Consider the following 13,244-nt stretch of genomic DNA (forward strand, 5'->3'; position numbering starts at 1 on the left):
ATTGCTTCACATGTTATGAATACAAGTATTGTCTCAGTTTTCCACAGAGATGCCTCTGTATTATTTTACCCTGGTTCCACTTATTCATATGTGTCTTCGTATTTCTCTCATTTTCTGGATATGCTGCGTGAATCTCTAGTTTCATCTGTTCATGTATCTACTCTGGTGGGCGATTCTATGATTGTAGATCGTGTATATCGGTCATGTGTGGTGACTATTAGGGGTCTAGAGACTAGGGTAGATCTTTTACTGCATAGTATGGTTGATTTTGATGTGATATTGGGTATGGATTGGTTGTCTCTATGTCATGTTGTTTTAGATTATCACGCTAAGATCGTGACGTTAGCGATGCCGAGGTTGCCGAGAGCTGAGTGGAGCAGTTCTACAGACTATGTTCCTAGTAGAGTGATTTTATACCTGAAAGCTCAACAGATTGTTGAGAAGGGTTGTCTATCTTATCTGGCCTTTGTTAGGGATGTTAGTGTAGAGGCCCCTGCTATTGATTATGTTCCGGTGGTGCGAGATTTCCCGGATGTGTTTCCTGTAGACCTGTCGGGCATGCCGCCCGACAGGGATATTAATTTCTGTATTGATTTGGTGCCGGACACTCAGCCCATTTCTATTCCATCGTATCGTATGGCACCTACTGAGTTGAAGGAGTTGAAGGAGCAACTTCAGGAACTCCTTGATAAGGGGTTTATTCGGCCTAGCGTGTCACCTTGGGGTGTACCAGTTCTATTTGTGAAGAAGAGGGATAGTACTATGAGAATGTACATTGATTACAGACAGTTGAACAAGGTCATAATCAAGAACAAGTATCCTTTGCCACGTATTGATGATTTGTTTGACCAGCTTTAGGGAGCGATAGTGTTCTCCAAGATTGACTTGAAATCAGGGTATCACCAGCTAAAGATTCGGGACTCAGATATTCTTAAGACAGCTTTCAGGACCCTGTATGGCCATTATGAGTTCCTTGTAATGTCTTTTGGGCTGACAAACGCCCAAGCGACGTTCATGCATCTAATGAACAGTGCGTTTCAGCCTTATCTTGACTCGTTCATTATTGTATTCATTGATGGCATCCTGGTGTACTCTCGTAGCTAGGAGGAGCATGTTCGGCATCTGAGGATTGTGTTACAGCGGTTGAGGGAGGAGAAGCTTTATGCAAAGTTCTCCAAGTGTGAGTTTTGGTTCAGTTCAGTGGCATTCTTGGGGCATGTGGTGTCCAGTGAGGGTATTCAGGTAGACCCGAAGAAGATAGAGGCAGTTCAGAGTTGGCCCAGACCATCTTCAGCCACGGAGATTTGGAGTTTTCTCAGTTTGGCTGGTTATTACCGTCGTTTTGTGGAGGGCTTCTCATCCATTGCATCGCCCTTGACTAAATTGACCCAAAAGGGTGCTCCTTTCAGGTGGTCGAAGGAGTGCAAGGGGAGCTTTCAGAAGCTCAAGACTACTTTGACCACGGCTCCAGTTCTAGTTCTACCGTCAGTTTCTGGTTCTTACACAGTGTATTGCGATACCTCGCGGATCGGCATTGGGTGTGTTTTGATGCAGGAGGGTAGAGTGATTGCTTATGCTTCGCGCCAGTTGAAGCCCCATGAGAAGAACTATCTTGTCCCATTACCTTCAGTTAGCAGCTATTGTTCATGCCTTGAAGATTTGGCGACACTATTTGTATGGGGTCCATTGTGAGATTTACACTGATCATCAGAGTTTGCAGCATCTGTTCAAACAGAAAGATCTTAACTTGCGTCTGCAGAGGTGGTTGGAGCTTCTTAAGGACTATGATATTACCACTTTGTACCATCCCGGGAAGGCCAATGTAGTGGCCGATGCCTTGAGTCATCGGACGGAGAGTTTGGGGAGCTTAGCATATCTTCTAGCAGGAGAGAGTCCATTGGCATTGGACGTTCAGGCCTTAGCCAGCCAGTTTGTTAGATTGGATATTTCTGAGCCGAGTCGAGTATTGGCTTATGTGGTCTCTCGGTCTTCTCTTTTTAATCGTATCAGGGAGCGTCAGTATGATGACCCCCATCTGCTTGTCCTTAAGGACATGGTCCAGCACGGTGATGCTAAGAATGTCACTATTGGGGATGATGGTGCATTAAGGATGCAGGGCACACTATGTGTGCCCAATGTAGATGGGTTACGTGAGCTGATTCTCCAGGAGGCTCATAGTTCGCGGTATTCTATTCATCCGGGTGTCGCGAATATGTATCAGGACTTAAGGCAGCATTATTGGTGGAGGAGGATGAATAAGGACATAGTGGAGTATGTAGCTCGGTGCCTAAATTGCCAAGAGGTGAAGTACAAGCATCAGCGACCAGGTAGGTTGCTTCAGAAGTTAGAGATTCTGGAGTGAAAATGGGAGCGGATCACTATGGATTTCGTTGTTGGGCTTCCACTGACTCAGCAGAAGTTTGATGCAGTTTGGGTGATTGTGGGCCGACTGACCAAGTCAGATCATTTCATTTCTGTGATGACTGCCTATTCTTCCAAGCAGCTAGCTCAAGTCTATATCCGCGAGATCATCAGGCTTCATGGCGTACCGGTATCTATCATTTCTGACCGGGGTACGCAGTTTACATCACAGTTCTGGAGGGCCGTACAGCATAAGTTGGGTACTCGAGTGGAGTTGAGCACAATATTTCACCCTTAGACGGACGGACAGTACGAGCGCACTATTCAAATATTAGAGGATATGCTTCGTGCGTGTGTGATGCAGTTTGGGGGTTCATGGGATCAGTTCTTGCCTCTAGCAGAGTTTGCTTACAACAACAGCTAATCAGTCGAGCATCCAGATGGCACTGTATGAGGCTATGTATGGTAGGTGGTGTAGATCTCTAGTGGATTGGTTAGAGCCGGGCGAGGCTAGATTATTGGATACAGACTTGGTTCAGGATGCTTTAGGGAAGGTTAGGGTGATTCAGGATAGACTACGCATAGCCCATTCCAGACAGAGGAGTTATGCGGATCGGAAGGTTCGCGATGTTGCATTCATGGTTGGAGAGCGGGTCTTGCTCCGGGTGTCACCCATGAAGGGTATTATGAGGTTCGAAAAGAAGGGCAAGTTGAGCCCGAGGTTTATCGGTCCATTTGAGGTATTGCGACGTGTTGGGGAGGTTGCTTATGAGCTTGCCTTGCCTCCCAGTCTAGCAGGAGCTCATTCAGTATTCCATATTTCTATTCTCCGGAAGTATCACGGCGATCCGTCTCACGTATTGGATTTCAGCTTAGTCTAGTTGGGCAAGGATTTGTCTTATGTTGAGGAGCCGACGTCGATCTTGGATAGGCAGGTTCAAAAGCTGAGGTCGAAGAATATTACTTCTGTGAAGGTTCAGTGGAGGGGTCAGCCGGTCGAGGAGGCGACTTGGGAGACCGAGCATGATATGTGCAGCCGTTATCCTCATGTTTTTCACCACTTCAGGTATGTCTCTATGCTCGTTCGAGGACGAACGATTGTTTTAAGAGGGGGAGGATGTAACGACCCGGCCGGTCATTTTGAGTGTATTATCCCCGATCCCCTATTTACTATTTTTCCCGTATCTGTTTCTACTTATATGACTTGACGGGGGTCTTGTTTTTGGTTTCGGAGTATTTTGGGACACTTAGTCCCAAAAACGGAAGCTTAAGCCTTACGATTTGGACCGTAGTCGGAATTATGTGAAGACGACTACGAAATGGAGTTTCGTCAGTTTCGGTAGCTCCGTTGGGTGATTTTGGACTTAGGAGCGTGTCCGGACTGTGAATTTGAGGTCTGTAGCTAATTTAGGCTTGAAATGGCGAAAGTCAAATTTTTGGGAAGTTTGACCGGGGGTTGACTTTTTGATATCGGGGTCGAATTCCAATTTTGGAAGTTGGAGTAGGTCCGTAATGTTGAATATGACTTGTGTGCAAAATTGGAGGTCAATCGGACGTGGTTTGGTATGATTCGGCATCGTTTGTAGAATTTGGAAATTTTGAAGTTCATAAAGTTTGGATTGAAGGGTAATTCATGTTATTGTTGTTGTTTGACATGTTTGGAGGGCTCGACTAAGTTCGTATGGTGTTTAAGGACTTTTTGATATATTTGGTTGAGGTCTCGGGGGCCTCGGAGGTGTTTCGGATGCTTAACGGGTGGAATTTGGACTTAGGCAAATGGCTGAAGTTTCTGATATCAGGTGGTTTCACACCTGCGGTGGGGAGACCGCAGGTGCGTACTCGCACGTGCGGGTCAAGGAGCGCAGAAGAGAAAATGGAGGAGATGGCCAGGGGTCGCAGGTGCCAAGGGATATCCACATCTGCGAACCCGTAGAAGCACTTGAAGTTCCGCAGATGCGGAGAGTGAGCTGGAGGGGGTGAATGCAGAAGCGGACCATTTTCTGCTGGCATGCACACGCAGGTGTGGCCCCTTCATCGTAGATGTGGACCCAGCCCTTTAAGTCATTTCCGCACCTACGAGGGAAATTCCGCAGGTGCGCCATCGCAGGTGCGACAATGTGTCCGCAGATGCGGTAAAAATTGGGCAGAAAATGGGATTTCGAGGGTTTGATTTCCATTTTGATTTTGGGACTTTGAGAGCTCGGTGTGAGGCGATTTTTCGAGGCTTCTTCAAGATATTATTAGGGTAAGTGATTCTAACTCGGATTGGATTATATTTCATGAATCTATTGCTATTTTCATCATCTAATTAGGGATTTGAGTTGTAAATTTGGGGGGAAATGGTAGAAACTTCATAGGCTAAAATTTTGAGGTTTGGAAGGTAATTTGAGGTTTGATTCGAGTAATTCTTGTATGGTTGGACTCGTGAGTGGATGGGTGTTCATATTTTGTGACTTTTTTTGGATTTCGAGACGTGGGCCCGCGGGTTAGTTTGAGCCTATTTCGAATTTTGGCTTATAGTTTTGTGTTTTTCTTGTGGAATTGATTCTTTTAGCCTATATTAATTATATCGTACTGCTTGTGACTAGATTCTGGGCGTTTGGAGATTGATTCGAGGGATAAAGGCATTGCGGAGTAGAATTTTACGCGGGGTGAGGTAAGTAACTATTTTTAATCTAGTCATGAGGGTATGAAACCCCGGAGTTTTGGTATGATGTGACTATTTTGGAGGTGACGCACATTCTAGGTAACGGGCATGTAGGCGTGCACCTTGGGGGATTGTGACTTGGTCCGTCCCGTGAGACTGTAAAGTCGAATAGCCTATTGTTAATTACATGTTCTCTCTGTGTTATAGAAATTTGGCTGCAAATCATGTTAGAAATCATGCTTAGGCTATGTGATGGTACTGTTGGGATCTGCAGAAGTCACGTACTTGTTGAAGTATTTGCTAATTGTTGTCTTGTACTCAGTCATGGTTTTACTTGCGTATCATATCTCAGTCACTTCTTGATTCTTGTTGATACACTATGTTATTTTTGTTTGGGCTGATCTTTATGATTTCTGAGAGACCGAGAGGCTAGAGAGGTTGGTGACTCAGTTAGGGCCTGAGTGCTGAGCTGTGAGCTATATGTATGTATATGGATCAGGTTGCACGCTGCAACGAGCCTTATGGCTATTTATATGGGATCAGGCTGCAAGTCGCAATGATATAGCGCTTGGGCTTAAGGAGCCCCTCCGAAGTCTGCACACTCCCAGTGAGCGCAGGTACCTATTGAGTGTGAGTACTGAGGGCTAAGAACCGAGTGATTGAGCTGTTGTGACAAGTTGAGAGTCTGTTGCCCTGAGAGGCTGTACTTTTTTTTTATTTGTTGATGCACTTAATTGCTATCTGTCATTGTTATGAAATTTCTGAAAGATTCTACATCCGGATTACCTGCACTGTAACTGTATAAACTGATTTGACTTGAACTGCCGGATTTGAAATCATGTCTATTCTTTACTGAAATTATTGAAAATGAACTGTATTTGTATAGCTCGACACTACCTTCTCAGTTCCTTATTTATTTCGGTTACTTGCTGAGTTGGTTGTACTCATGCTACACCCTGCACTTCATGTGCAGATCTAGGTGTGTTTGATCACGGAGGTCATTGAGTTCTTGCGCGATCGAGTACCGGAGACTACGAGGTAGCTGCCGGCGTCCCGAGACCTTGTCTCTCCTTCTTTGTTTTCTTTCTTTTCGGTATTGATACTTAGACATTGTTTGTATTAGACTGGATATCTAGATGCTCATGACTTAGTGACACCCCAATGTCGGGCTATTTTTCCGCACTTATGCTTTGAATTTTACCCCATTTTTATAAAAGACTATGGTTATTTTAAATATATTAATTCATTTCTGTTAAATATTGAAAGTGTTTTGGAGATATCGTCTTGCCTAGTATCGCGATAGGCGCCATAACGATGGGTTAGGTTTTGGGTCGTGACAGACGGAGACCGGCCTATGTCGGGTAGATTTTTGATATCGGTTAACCGGCCCGATTAAACAGTTATTTCGATATTTTTTATAAAGTTGACCGTTTGGCAACGGTCAACTGCCATTTTTACCGTTGCCCAATAGCTAATTTTCAAGAATAGCCCTTTTTGGGCATTTGTTTTAAAAATAATACTTTTATTATTTACTAATTTAGCCCTTTGAAAAACTATAAATAGACCTCTCCCCCCCCCCCTTCTTCTTCATTTCTTCACTCATCTCTCAATTCTCAAACCCAAATTCTCAATTCAAGTTAAATCATACCCCGTGCTTCTAGAGTGCGCTCATATGCTTGGGAACACTTTGAGGTGGTAGAAGAAAATGAAGAAGTTCGCAAAGTAAAGTGCAAGAACTGTGGTCAAGCCTTAAATGTTCGTCAAAAGTGAGAGGGCACAAGCTGTTTAAGGAGGCATATGAAGAATTGTCTTGAGCGTCCTCCAGAAATTCGTATTTGAGTTGATTTGAGACAATTTGTGTTATTTTAAAATAATTAGACATATTTAAGCTTAATATTTTAGTTTGTTAGATTAATTTAAAATATTATTGTGCAGTGAAAATTTGAAATGAAACTATGAAAGCCTTTGAAGTTTGATCCTTACATATCAAGTTATCAACATTCCAGTATTAGACTTATACTATAAGTAATATTGTTTTCATGTTCATTGTATTATCTTAAATTCGTAATGAATTTTTCAAATATAAGGCTTTTAAAGCCTTTAAAATTTATTCAAACATTCTTTTTATACGTTAGTTTTTAGTGTTTTATATTTTTACTTTATCTTAATATAAATTACGATTGTTATACAAAATATTTTTTTAAAAAAAAATAATAAGCCCAGCAATCGTTCCGGTTAAATTTTGCACCAGGGAAGTCCGGAACCGGTAAACCCGGTAAAAAATAATCGAGAATCGGCCCGATAAGAAAATCGGCCGGTTCCCTTTTCCTCTACCCGACCGGCCCGGTCCGGCCCCTTGACACATATGCTTATAGAGAAGGTAATATGGTTGCTCATGAATTGGCAAATTTGGGAGTAAAGAGCACAACGCAGGTGATAATCCTAGTTCTCTACCGAACTTGGTGAAATCAACATTGAAATTGGATCGAGATGGCATCGCAAATTTCTAGAGATGTGCGTACCAGAGATATAATCGATGCAAGCGGGTGGATCAAACCATAATTATAGGAATATTAACTATACATAAGAAATGATTTTCTATACTTGATTGTATTTTATCAGAATGACTGGATTGGGTAACTATGTACTTCCTCCTTGATACTCTTTTCCAAATTTATGTGACGCTCTATCTTTTTTAGTCAATCCCAAAATTAGTATCTTTTTATATTTAGTAACGATTTAACTTTAAATTTTTTTTTCTACACTTAATGAGATGATTTTTTGTCATACACATTTTTCTCATTTATATTAGACCACAAGTTCAATAGTCTTCCTTTATTTATTAAACTCCATGCTCATTTAAATACTTTCACATAAATTAAGACAACGGGAGTAATTATTTGGAGAAGAAATTTTTTTTTGTGACAGATGAAATATTTACACAGAGCGCAATTGCAGTTTGCATGCGTCATGAGTTGAAATGTCGACATTGATTTTATTTCTATATTTATCAAGACTTCATATTAAGTTTAGTTTTGTCTTTATTCAGTCAAGAGAGCAGAGGGTCTATATATATATATATATATATATATATATATATATATATATATATATATATATATATATATTGCACACATTCATTTTGAAGTTAGTCAAATTACTTGATTTAATCTTGAATCTTTTTTTATGTTTTATTCTTTTTGCTTTTCTATAGGGTATCACAAATTTTCTTTCATACACGGAATGCCAAACCCGCATCCAACATGACTCATTGTCCCGTGTGTGTTGAATTAGTTTTAATTATTAACAAATAACTGTGAAATTAAAGAACTAGGTCTCTTCAAGTCCATTGATCAGAAAGCAGGAGCTGATTTCTAATGCAAGTCGGACTCCTTGAAGGATTTATTTCGCAGGCTATGTTGGCAGGAGGAATTCGTGGTCAACAAGATTTCATTAATATTCTTACACTTGCATTGGAAACAAATAAGGAAACCGAATCTTAGAGGAATTATTTTAGGTTGTACCTTATATTTGAAAGTTGGATGTGATGCAAAAACAAAACCTCTATAAATCGATTTTTCAGATCATTAAAATAATAAAAGAAACTTTTCATGTTAATTAACCACCAACATGGTAAGACAAAAAACCTATTATCATAAATATTTTATGCCTGTTAATTCTCAATCATTAGTAATTCTCCTTGCCTAACAAGAACTAGTTCGCATTATTTTCCTCCAACAGAGTGAATAGCTGATTCTAGGAGAAAAATAAAGATTATAAATACTTACATCAAGGCCAATTTCTAACGGGTGTCTTGTCCTCGATTGTTATTCTAGTAGGAACAAACGAAGATTGAGAAAAGCAAAGAAGAAAAAACAAAATTGTATTCCCTCTCCTTTTCTAATTTTATTTTTTGGTGCACAATGTAAGAAGTGAAAATTAGTGGTATTTATTTCCTATCTATAGTGTAAGGAGTGATAAATCAACTTTCTAACTTATATTCTTCCTACTTTAATGAAATTAATTAGGGAAATAAAATATTTAGATATAGAAAATTTATAATAAAAAAGACATTATCTGTATGAGATTTGATCCCTATCAATTTGAATCATGCAGTAGTTATTTCATATCTGTATTGGATTGTGGTGTATTCAGAAAAGAATTGATTAGGTACTATATATTAGAGTTAGTTAGGTGTCAGTAACCATAGTTAGTTGCCTAGTGAACATAGCTGTAGTTAGTGATAGATAGTAGAGTTGTTAGAATTAGTTGGTAGTGAACTGTCATTAATTAAGTAAAGGTTAACATTGTATATAATGATATACTCTTGTAAGACATTTTCTTTTAGTTAGAAAATACACAAAATATTTTAGCTTCTTGTCTACGCTGCTTCTCTAGCTTTCTATTGTTTCATTGATTTCCATTGAAGCTCCATGGCTAAGCTTCAAACTTGAGCTCAGATTCTCAAAACTAACATGGTATCAGAGCATTAGTGACTGGGTCATACGCTCCAATTCTTCAATTCATTTTTTTCACACAAATCTTTAATTATTTTTTTTTGTCAATGGCGGAAGAGAAAATAGATCACACTCATCTGTATGTGCATCTTTCTGACACTCCTGGATCGATTTTGGTTCTTGTTCAGTTGACAGGATCGGAAAATTATGGTCCTTGGTGTAGATCGATGCGAATTTCTCTTCAAGCTAAAAGGAAATTAGTGTTTGTAACAGGCACATGTACGAAGGATCAGTTTAAGAAGGAATTGCATGAAAATTGGAAAACTTGTAATGCAATAGTCTTATCCTGGATCATGAACAGTGTGTCGAAGGATCTTCTTAGTGGAATTATGCACGCATCGAATGTGCATCTGGTTTGGAGAAATTTGCAAGAGCGATTTGATAAAGTGAATCGTGTGCGTATTTTTCAACTACATAGAGAAATTGCTACTATTTTTCAAGGAACTGATTCGGTTGCGATGTATTTCACAAAATTGAAAGAACTTTAGACGGAATATGATGCTCTTGTACCTTCACCAAGTTGTGATTGCGTCAAATCGAAGAACTATGTTGATCATCTGGTTCAACAGAGATTGCCCTAATTTCCTAGAGGAAAATTTTTGCAAGCTGGTTGGTTACCCTACTGAGTTCAAGGGAAAGAAAAAGTATAATGTGAACAATGTTTGTGGCAACAATGATCTGGAGAGAACCTCAGCTCACCGAGGATGTAGTAAGTTCTAATGCTGATAAATGTGTGAATTCTAATGCTGATAGATGTGATCCTTACTTCACATAGGAACAATACAAACAAATTCTAAATCTGTTGAACAAGGAGCCCCCTAGACATCATGCTAATATGACAGGTATTGTTACCTCTTTGATGACTGATTTGTCTACAAGAGAATGGATTATTTATTCAGAAGCTTCACATCATATCACTTCAAGTCTAAATAGACTACAAACTAAAATTGAACTAGGTGTAGATAACATAGAATAAATGCTCCTGCCTAATGCAGAAAAATCGAGTAACTCATATGGGAAGTATTGAGTTTATTGATAGTATATGTGTGGAGAATGTATTGTATGTACCAGATTTCAAGTTTAACTTGTTGTCTGTATCCAAGATAACAACGGCTCTCTCTTATTCTGTCTGCCAGTGACAGAGTGAGGGGGATTGGTAAGGAAAGAGGTGGTCTGTATATTGTAACACAAAAATGCAATGCTAAGGAAGTTGTTGATTCAATAATAATTGATGCAGTACAGAGTAGAATAACAGCTAGTAATCTTTGGCACCAAAGATTAAGGCATCCTTCAATGAAGACCATGATGAATATTGAGTCTCTGAGAAATGAGAAGTTAGAGATCTCCACAAATAAGGACAGATGTGTTTGTCCAATAGCTAAGCAGAGTAGGCTAACATTTCCCAGTAGTAGTTTTAGAAGTGAGAAACTATTGGAGTTAGTGCACATGGATGTATGGGGTCCCTATAAAATACTTCTTCCTTACTATTGTTGATGATCATACAAGATTTACATGGGTGTATTTGTTACAAATGAAAAGTGATGTTATTGTTGTTTTGAAAACTTTTTTTGTCCTTGATTAAAACGCAATTCAATGATGTCTTAAAGATTATTAGAATAGACAATGGATCTGATTTTTTTACAAACATTGCAATGCATTACTTGAATCTTCTGGTATAATACATTGGAGTAGTTGCGTGTACACACCATAATAAAATGGTATCGTGGAAAGGAAGTATCGGCATACTCTAGACACTGCTCAAGCCTTGAAGTTTCATGCTAGTATTCCAGCTAGGTATTAGGGGAATGTATAAATGATGATGTCTATCTGATAAATAGATTACCAACTGAAGTCTTAAAGCGCAAGACTCCTTTTTAAATGTTATTTGGAAGGCCACCCTCTATTGCTCATTTAAGGACATTTGGATGTCTTTGCTATGCCACCAACTTGGTCAAGAGTGACAAGTTTGATGCTAGAGCTAGAGCAACAATGTTCATGGGGTACTCCTATAATACTCCCAAAACCCAGTGTCACTGAGTACATGAGCATCTAATGTGAATACAATGTTTGATTGATAAAAATAACTGCCTGAAAGTATAGAACAGTACAATAACTGAATGAAAGAGAGACAAGGTCAGCGGACGCCAAGCAGCTACCTTGATAGTCTCCAACTGATAGTACTCTGAAATCCAACAATCTCCGTGTCCGAAAGCACCTGGATCTGCACACGAGGTGCAGAGTGTAGTATGAGTACAACTAACTCAATAAGTAACAAGATTAACCTCTGGGCTAAAAGAAATGATGAGCTCGGCAGGTACAGTCCAGTAAAAATAATGATACAGAAATGTAGGCATGCTTTCAAGTTCAACAGTTAAACTCAGTATTAGTGAAATAGATCAATATTGCATGATATGAGGAATATGACATCTCAATAGCAAGACCTCCTGTAGATACTGATCACCAATTATTTGGTCACTCGGTACAGTTTATGGCCAGTCTAGCCCCCGGAGCATTCCAACCCGTATATACATACACATCGACTAATAGTCAGTCATTCAGTACCGTATAAGGCCAATCCAGCTCTGGGTAATTTATCCCTAAATACAAATAATACAGACAAGATCTATGTCCAGGTAAAATTATTATAATATAAATAAGTAAGGCAAGTCCATGCTCTGGGAAGTTCATTCCGAATATATATAATCATCGTAAGTAAGGGAAGTCCATGCCCTCGGAAGTCCATCCCGAATATATATATAATCATCTACGCTCACTGAGGGTATACAGACTCCGAAGGGGCTCCTTCAGCCCAAGCGCTATAAGTTGACCGCGCTCACTAGGGTATGTGCAGACTCTCGGATGGGCTCCTTTAGCCCAAGCATGATATAAAGCCAATATGGCCTACTGTAGGCAGGCAGTCCCGATCTGTATAATAATAAAGCCACTGAGGCCTGCTGCAGGCAGACAGCCCCGATCTATAAGATAGTAAAGCCAATAAGGCCTGCTACAGGCGGGCAGCCCCGATCCAAAAATATCCTCATAATAGACGAATATGACTAAGTGTGAAATGTATATTTTTGAAACAATTAATTCAACAGTAATACGACCCTATGGATCCCAAAATATCAGCACGTAGCCTACACATGATCTTTAATAAAAGGCTCAGCTCAATTTCTCTAACATGTTCAGATAATAACATGATTTTTTTAATCTTTACAAGTGCACAGGATTTATTCAAGACGCAATTTTATATAGTGCACGTCCACATGCTCATCACCTATTGTGAGTGTCACCTCCAAACAATTAATATCATACCAAATTCGGGGATTCATACCCTCAGAACCAAGTTTAGAAATGTTACTTACTTCAAGTCGTGTAATTCTTTATTCTGAAATGTCTTTTCCACGTGAATTGGCCTCCAAACGCCTCGAATCTAGCCACAAATAATTCGATTTAGTCAATAACATTTATTGGAATTGACTCCATAAGAAAATGCTAATTTTCCATTAAAAAAATAAATTTTAGCTCAAAAATCGCCTGTTGGGCCCACATCTCAGAACTCGACAAAAGTTATAAAATATGAATCCCCATTCCACCACGAGTCTAACCATACCAAAATTACTAAATTTCGATAACAATTCGGCCATCAAATCCTCAAATTTATCCAAGAGGGTTTTCAAACTTTTCCAACTTAATTCACCAATTAAATAATAAAAACA

The sequence above is a fragment of the Nicotiana tabacum genome, chromosome 23 (assembly GCF_000715075.1).
Source record: "Nicotiana tabacum cultivar K326 chromosome 23, ASM71507v2, whole genome shotgun sequence".
NCBI classification, from domain to species: Eukaryota; Viridiplantae; Streptophyta; class Magnoliopsida; order Solanales; family Solanaceae; genus Nicotiana; species Nicotiana tabacum.